Source organism: Balaenoptera musculus, chromosome 6, assembly GCF_009873245.2.
Source record: "Balaenoptera musculus isolate JJ_BM4_2016_0621 chromosome 6, mBalMus1.pri.v3, whole genome shotgun sequence".
NCBI classification, from domain to species: domain Eukaryota; kingdom Metazoa; phylum Chordata; class Mammalia; order Artiodactyla; family Balaenopteridae; genus Balaenoptera; species Balaenoptera musculus.
Genome location: NC_045790.1, coordinates 43,583,057 through 43,591,171, shown reverse-complemented (window position 1 = coordinate 43,591,171; position 8,115 = coordinate 43,583,057). Strand labels below are relative to the sequence as shown.

Here is an 8,115-nt window from a genome sequence, read left to right as displayed (position 1 = left end):
TCTTTTTCTTCTCTGATTGCCATGGCTAGGACTTCCAAAACTATGTTGAATAATAGTGGTGAGAGTGGACATCCTTGTCTTGTTCCTGATCTTAGAGGAAATGCTTTCAGTTTTTCAGCATTGAGAATGATGTTTGCTCTGGGTTTGTCATATATGGCCTTTATTATATTGAGGTAGGTTCCCTCTATGCCCACTTTCTGGAGAGTTTTTATCATAAATGGGTGTTGAATTTTGTCAAAAGATTTTTCTGCGGCTATTGAGATGATCATATGGTTTTTATTCTTCAGTTTGTTAATATGGTGTATCACATTGATTGATTTGCATATATTGACTAATCCTTGCATCCCTGGGATAAATCCCACTTGATCGTGGTGTATGATCCTTTTAATGTGTTGATGGATTCTGTTTGCTAGTATTTTGTTGAGGATTTTTGCATCTATATTCATCAGTGATATCGGTCTGTAATTTTCTTTATTTGTAGTATCTTTGTCTGGTTTTGGTATCAGGGTGATGGTGGCCTCATAGAATGAGTTTGGGAGTGTTCCTTCCTCTGCAATGTTTTGGAAGAGTTTGAGAAGGATGGGTGTTAGCTCTTCTCTAAATGTTTGATAGAATTCACCTGTGAAGCCATCTGGTCCTGGACTTTTGTTTGTTGGAAGATTTTTAATCACAGTTTCAATTTCATTACTTGTGATTGGTCTGTTCATATTTTCTATTTCTTCCTGGCTCAGTCTTGGAAGGTTATGCCTTTCTAAGAATTTGTCCATTTCTTCCAGGTTGTCCATTTTATTGGCATAGAGTTGCTTGTAGTAGTCTCTTAGGATGCTTTGTATTTCTGCTGTGTCTGTTGTAACATCTCCTTTTTCATATCTAATTTTATTGATTTGAGTCCTCTCCCTCTTTTTCTTGATGAGTCCGGCTAATGGTTTATCAGTTTTGCTTATCTTCTCAAAGAACCAGCTTTTAGTTTTATTGATCTTTGCTATTGTTTTCTTTGTTTCTATTTCATTTAATTCTGCTCTGATCTTTATGATTTCTTTCCTTCTGCTAACTTTGGGTTTTGTTTGTTCTTCTTTCTCTAGTTCCTTTAGGTGTAAGGTTAGATTGTTTATTTGAGATTTTTCTTGTTTCTTTAGGTAGGCTTGTATAGCTATAAACTTCCCTCTTAGGACTGCTTTTGCTACATCCCATAGGTTTTGGATTGTCGTGTTTTCATTGTCATTTGTCTCTAGGTATTTTTTGATTTCCTCTTTGATTTCTTCAGTGATCTCTTGGTTATTTAGTAACGTATTGTTTAACCTGCATGTGTTTGTGTTTTTTACGTTTTTTTCCCTGTAATTCATTTCTAATCTCATAGCGTTGTGGTCAGAAAAGATGCTTGATATAATTTCAATTTTCTTAAATTTACTGAGGCTTGATTTGTTACCCAAGATGTGATCTATCCTGAAGAATGTTCCGTGTGCACTAGAGAAGAAAGTGTAATCTGCTGTTTATGGATGGAATGTCCTATAAATATCAATTAAATCTATCTGGTCTATTGTGTCATTTAAAGCTTCTGTTTCCTTATTTATTTTCATTTTGGATGATCTGTCCATTGGTGTAAATGAGGTGTTAAAGTCCCCCACTATTACTGTGTTACTGTTGATTTCCTCTTTTATAGCTGTTAGCAGTTGCCTTATGTATTGAGGTGCTCCTGTGTTGGGTGCATATATATTTATAATTGTTATATCTTCTTCTTGGATTGATCCCTTGATCATTATGTAGTGTCCTTCCTTGTCTCTTGTAACATTCTTTATTTTAAAGTCTCTTTTATCTGATATGAGTATTGCTACTCCAGCTTTCTTTTGATTTCCATTTGCATGAAATATCTTTTTCCATCCCTTCACTTTCAGTCTGTATGTGTCCCTAGGTCTGAAATGGGTCTCTTGTAGACAGCATATATATGGGTCTTGTTTTCTTATACATTCAGCGAGCCTGTGTCTTTTGGTTGGAGCATTTAATCCATTCACGTTTAAGGTGATTATTGATATGTATGTTCCTATGACCATTTTCTTAATTGTTTTGGGTTTGTTTTTGTAGGTCCTTTTCTTCTCTTTTGTTTGCCACTTGGAGAAAGTTCCTTTAGCATTTGTTGTAGAGCTGGTTTGGTGGTGCTGAATTCTCTTAGCTTTTGCTTGTCTGTAAAGCTTTTGATTTCTCCATCGAATCTGAATGAGATCCTTGCTGGGTAGAGTAATCTTGGTTGTAGGTTCTTCCCTTTCATCACTTTAAGTATATCATGCCACTGCCTTCTGGCTTGTAGAGTTTCTGCTGAGAAATCAGCTGTTAACCTTATGGGAGTTCCCTTGTATGTTGTCATTTTTCCCTTGCTGCTTTCAGTAATTTTTCTTTGTGTTTAATTTTTGCCAATTTGATTACTGTGTGTCTCAGTGTGTTTCTCCTTGGGTTTATCCTGTATGGGACTCTCTGTGCTTCCTGGACTTGGGTGGCTATTTCCTTTCCCATGTTAGGGAAGTTTTCGACTATAATCTGTTCAAATATTTTCTCTGGTCCTCTCTCTCTCTCTTCTCCTTCTGGGACTCCTATCATATGATTGTTGTTGCGTTTAATGTTGTCCCAGTGGTCTCTTAGGCTGTCTTCATTTCTTTTCATTCTTTTTTCTTTATTCTGTTCCACAGCAGTGAATTCCACCATTCTGTCTTGCAGGTCACTTATCCGGTTTTCTGCCTCAGTTATTCTGCTATTGATTCCTTCTAGTGTAGTTTTCATTTTAGTTACTGTATTGTTCATCTCTGTTTGTTCTTTAATTCTTCTAGGTCTTTGTTAAACATTTCTTGCATCTTCTCGATCTTTGCCTCCATTCTTTTTCTGAGGCCCTGGATCATCTTCACTCTTATTATTCTGAATTCTTTTTCTGGAAGGTTGCCTATCTACACTTCATTTAGTTGTTTTTCTGGAGTTTTATCTTGTTCCTTCATCTGGTACATAGCCCTCTGCCTTTTCATCTTGTCTATCTTTCTGTGAATGTGGTTTTTGTTCCACAGGCTGCAGGATTGTAGTTCTTCTTGCTTCTCTAAATAAGATTTTATATATATAAAATATATATGTATATATATTTTCCTGCAAGAGGAAAGACCAATGAACACACTAATTGAAGTTCTCTTTGTTTGCCAACTTTTTATTTAATTGAAATCAGCATGATTCCTTGTCCCCCCAGTACCTCAAACAATTGCTGGCATGTAATTAGTGCTAATTACTTGTATGAATGAATGAATGTTCTAGTGAGATGTGACATTTTCACCATTTCCATTCACTGTACTCTAAATCTTCCATTATTATCTATATTCAAGTTTCCCATTTTCTATGAAGGCATGTTTCTTCTTATTCTTTAACTCAGTGGTTCTCTTTCTTTGAACCTTGGCATGTACCATCTTTACAACTTATTTGGCTTTACATTTTTTTATACACCTAGAAATTACAGTAATTTAGTTTTATAAGCTTCTGGGAATTTATCATGAAGGCAAATTAAAAAACATTAGGCAGACTCTTTTGGGAGATGCTCGTTGCATTGCCATTTTTAAGAGTGAAGCTGCTGCGTCCTGCTTTACCAGTTTAAGAGTACAAAATAAGGTCAAATTTCCTGTAAACATTCACATCCAACGAACCTGAGCTGCTGTGCTGCTTCCTCTTCCCAGACCTCCTCTCTCAAGTTAAGTTCAAGGTCTCCAGGAATATTTATTTAGTCCAAAGTATTTGTTATTATAACTTCACTGAAAAAGACCTGTAAAAAATCTATTTACCTCATCAAAGGACCTGTTCTGTGTGGCTGATACTGCTGTCACTGTGATATGGAGTTACTTCTGAAAATACGGAGTCCAAAATCACGACCTTGAACACTGCTGGAATCATCATGACAAACAGGGAACCCAACTGTTGCCAATTTGGCAATTGTTTCTTCGTGTGCAGGGAGAGAAGACACTTCTTCCTATAATGTGTTTGCTTCACATCAAAGTAGGTATTGGTTCCCAGACGTTACAATTCTTAGTGACCGGCTCATTCAGCGCATATACCCAGCTGTTATTCTCAAGGCACATTATAGTGGCTGTGCCAGTATCAGCCAAACACTGCAGAACCAGCCCTTCCCTACAACATTCTAGAGCCTGAGGTTGGCCTCGTTCGCTAGTACAGAGTATCACATTTTTTTTCTAGGAGATTTTCTCTTGGTACACCTATACTTTCCCATGAAGGCAGATTCCATTAACATTAAACTTCCTAGGGAAAGATTCTTCTTTTTTTTTTTTTAACATCTGTATTGGAGTGTAATTGCTTTACAATGGTGTGTTAGTTTCTGCTGTATAACAAGGTGAGTCAGCTATACATATACATATATCCCCATATCTCCTCCCTCTTGCATCTCCCTCCCACCCTCCCTATCCCACCGCTCTAGGTGGTCGCAAAGCACTGAGCTGACCTCCCTGTGCTATGCAGCTGCTTCCCACTAGCTACTGGTTTTATATTTGGTAGTGTATATATGTATATGCCACTCTCTCACTTTGCCATAAAAAGAAATGAAATTGAGTTATTTGTAGTGAGGTGGATGGACCTAGAGTCTGTCATACAGAGTGAAGCAAGTCAGAAAGAGAAAAACAAATACCGTATGCTAACACATATATATAGAATCTAAAAAAAACAAGAAAAATGGTCATGAAGAACCTAGGGGCAGGACAGGAATAAAGACGCAGACCTACTAGAGAATGGACTTGAGGACACTGGGAGGGGGAAGGGTAAGCTGGGACACAGTGAGAGTCTTCTTTTAAAAGACTTGTTGTTCCTACATAAAGTTTTAGAGCACCTGGCTTTGTGGGAGAGAAGTGCTGCCTAATTCCAGCAATTACTTGTACTTTAAATCCTAGAAACTCATACATTTAAAAAAATCTGCAATATTCTTGGGTGGGTTGCTTGCTGCTTTATGTTGTAAACTGAAGTGTCACTCATTTTACCCTCCCCAAACCGAGGTTCTCTCTAAGATAACTGATATGTTCACCAAGGAACTCCTAACAACTTTTATAGGATATTTTTCTCTCTTAAAAATTATAGACTGCCTCACTGAGCACACAGCTACAAGGTGGAAATATTCAAAGGTCTAAAAATAGAATAATGACTAAGAAAAATGGTTGGTATACTTATTCAATTGGACATTATGCAGGCATTAAAATCAAGGTTATAAAGACTATATAATTATATTAAATATGCCTATGAGTTGCTAAATGACAAAAGCAGAGGCAAGTCAAAAACTTGTATATATACTTGTATGTTTGCTATATATGTATATATCTATTCCTAGTCTCCAAGATATATAACCACTCTGTCATGCCCTTAATTTTTGGAAGGGTATACAGTCCATTGCTGGAAAGTCTTAAATGATCAAATACACACACATTGGCCAGAGAATGGTGCAATACAGTTCTTTGCTTTTTGTCTCAAGTCATTTTTAGGTTCATTATGAGTTCATTTGGATGGAGATCAAGGAGTCTATTGTGTCCCGGCTGCTCTCTTCTCCCCCTCACTTAATGTCCCTTTGTCTTTACCCTTTGGCTATTCCCTCATGGTTAGGCTCTTTCCTCTTGGCCCTTAGAATCCATTCAGTTTGTTTTTTCATAAAGCTGGTGTGTGTGTGTGTGTGTGTGTGTGTGTGTTTGTGTGTAAGTGACACAGGTCAGTCCTGCCTCATGGATAGGCATCCACAGACAAAGAAACCTTCTAAATAACTAAGAGGAAGGGGCTCGTAGAATGTCATTGTTCTCTTTGTCTCTCTTCTTCTTCTATTTTGCTAATATGATCTGAGTCTCATAATGAGATGACCACTTGCTTTTCTTTAAAAATGAAGTGATGCAAGAAGGAAACTCTACCTACCTATGTTTAGGAGGATGGGACCAGAAGGGAATCTTACCAAAAGATTTATGGTGCTTTTATTAGAGTTGCGTATTGCATTTAGTTTTTTCCATTTTTTCCCTAATTTCCAAAGTGCATATAATGGGTTATAATACTTTACAATATAATAAGGAATTATGAAAACAGTGGATGAAGACACTTCTTAGTTTATTGATTAGGAAGTTGAATTCCAGTTCAGGTAAGTGAGGTGTCCAAGAAAAACTAGTGAGTAGCAGAACCAGGACTAACACCAGGGAGGAGCTATATTCTTGTGGAAGGCAGATAAGCATTGATGACACATCTAAATTCTTAAAATGGGTCCACCATCTTCCAGCTGCATTACCTAGGGAAGTCTTTTGCTCTCTTGGAGCCTCAGTTTCCTCATTTATAAAGTGGGGATAACTGGTTGGATTGTGATTTCCACAGGTTTTACACATGATAGGACATGTTAAGTACATAGCACAGCAAAACGGAGGAGGCCTGAAGCCGCGCCAGCTTTCCTCTCCCGGTTGCCAGCTGCCCGTATGAGGCCTGAGCTCCGGCCAGTTGCCCGCCTCTTTGCGTCACTAGCGCCATGGCTCTCAGCAATGCCGATGTGCAGAAGCAGGTTAAGCACACAATGGCTTTTATTGAACAAGAAGCCAATGAGGAAGCAGAAGAAATAGACGTGAAGGCAGAGGAAGAGTTCAACATTGAGAAAGGTTGTCTTGTGCAAACCCAAAGACTGAAGACTGTGGAATACTATGAGAAGAAAGAAAAGCAGATTGAGCAACAAGAAAATTCTGGTGTCCAGTGTGATAAATCAAGTGAGGCTCGAAGTCCTCAGACCAAGAGATGGATGATCTTATCACAGACCTACTAAATGAAGCAAAACATAGACTCAGCAAAAGGGTAAAAGATGCAACCAGGTACCAAGTACTGTTGGATGGAATGGTCCTCCAGGGTTTGTACCAGTTGTTGGAGCCCGGAATGATTGTTCGTTGCAGGAAATAAGATTTCCCTCTGGTGAAGCCTGCAGTGCAAATCCGTATGTACAAAATCGCCACGGAAAGAGATGTTGATGTCCAGATTGATCAGGAGGCCTACCTGCCTGAGGAAATAGCTGGCGAGGTTGAGATCTATAATGGGGATCTCAAAATCAAGGTTTCCAATACTCTCAAAAGCTGGCTGGACCTCATAGCCCAGTAGATGATGCCAGAAGCGCGGGGAGCCTTGTTTGGTGCAAACGTCAACAGGAAGTTTTTGGACTATGCCTGCGGGAGGTGGTGTCCATCCACTGCTGTGACGTGGACACTTCTGACATTTGAAGAAACAAGATGACCTGTATAGCTTCCTCCTTGCTGTTCTCATATTCTGTATTTATCAGTGGATACCCTTTATTAGCTAACGCCCCTGGCTGATTGGTAGCAATGGGAGAGCGTCACTTAATATGATCAGGAAACCTTCCTCTAGCTTATCTGACGGTAACACAACTTCCCGCTGGTTCTGCAGCACGAAGGTGAGGGGTCAAATGGTGGGTGCATGAATGTCCCCGAGTCTCCTGCTCTCCTCTGGTCCAGCGTCCAGCCTGCAGAGGGGCGGTGTGTGGTGGGCTCTAGGGTCAGGTCACCACTCTTTGGATTTCAAGTGCACGTGGGGCCACATTCCTTCCAGCAGTAGCAGCTTCGCTGTTAGCTGTTTGGGCCTAGAAGTGTTTGTCTGTAATATGATTTAAGATCTAAGCCATGAATATGCTCTATTTATTAAAACGAAATGCATACGTGGAAAAAAAAGTATGTAACACAGATACTGTCACATAATGGGTAATCAGTAAATGTTATTTCCCTTCCTTGCCAGTTGCTCTGTTACCTGGTGCAGAGCCTTACCAGTGTACCAGCCAGCATCTTCTCTTGAGTTACTGTAGTATATTATGTTTTATTACACTTGTATACAATGCCATGTGTTGTTCACATGTTGAAGTCCTAACTGCTAGTATCTCAGAACATGACTGTATTTGGAGACAGGGCCTTTGAAGAGGAAGTTAAGTTAAAATGGGTGGGCCTTAATCCAGTCTGACTGGTGTCTCTGTAAGACAGGGACATTTGGATACATGGAGAGACACCAAGGATGCATGTGCACAGAAGAAAGACACTGTAAGGAAACAGTGAGATGGTGGCCACCTGCAAGCCAAGGAGAGAGGCCTCA

At 39.2% G+C, this 8,115-nt stretch overlaps 1 pseudogene; it reads left to right on the top strand.

Moving 5' to 3' along the window:
* Positions 1-6,505: 6,505 nt before the first annotated feature.
* Positions 6,506-7,156, top strand: LOC118897334 (annotated as a pseudogene).
* The last annotated feature ends 959 nt before the right edge of the window (positions 7,157-8,115 follow it).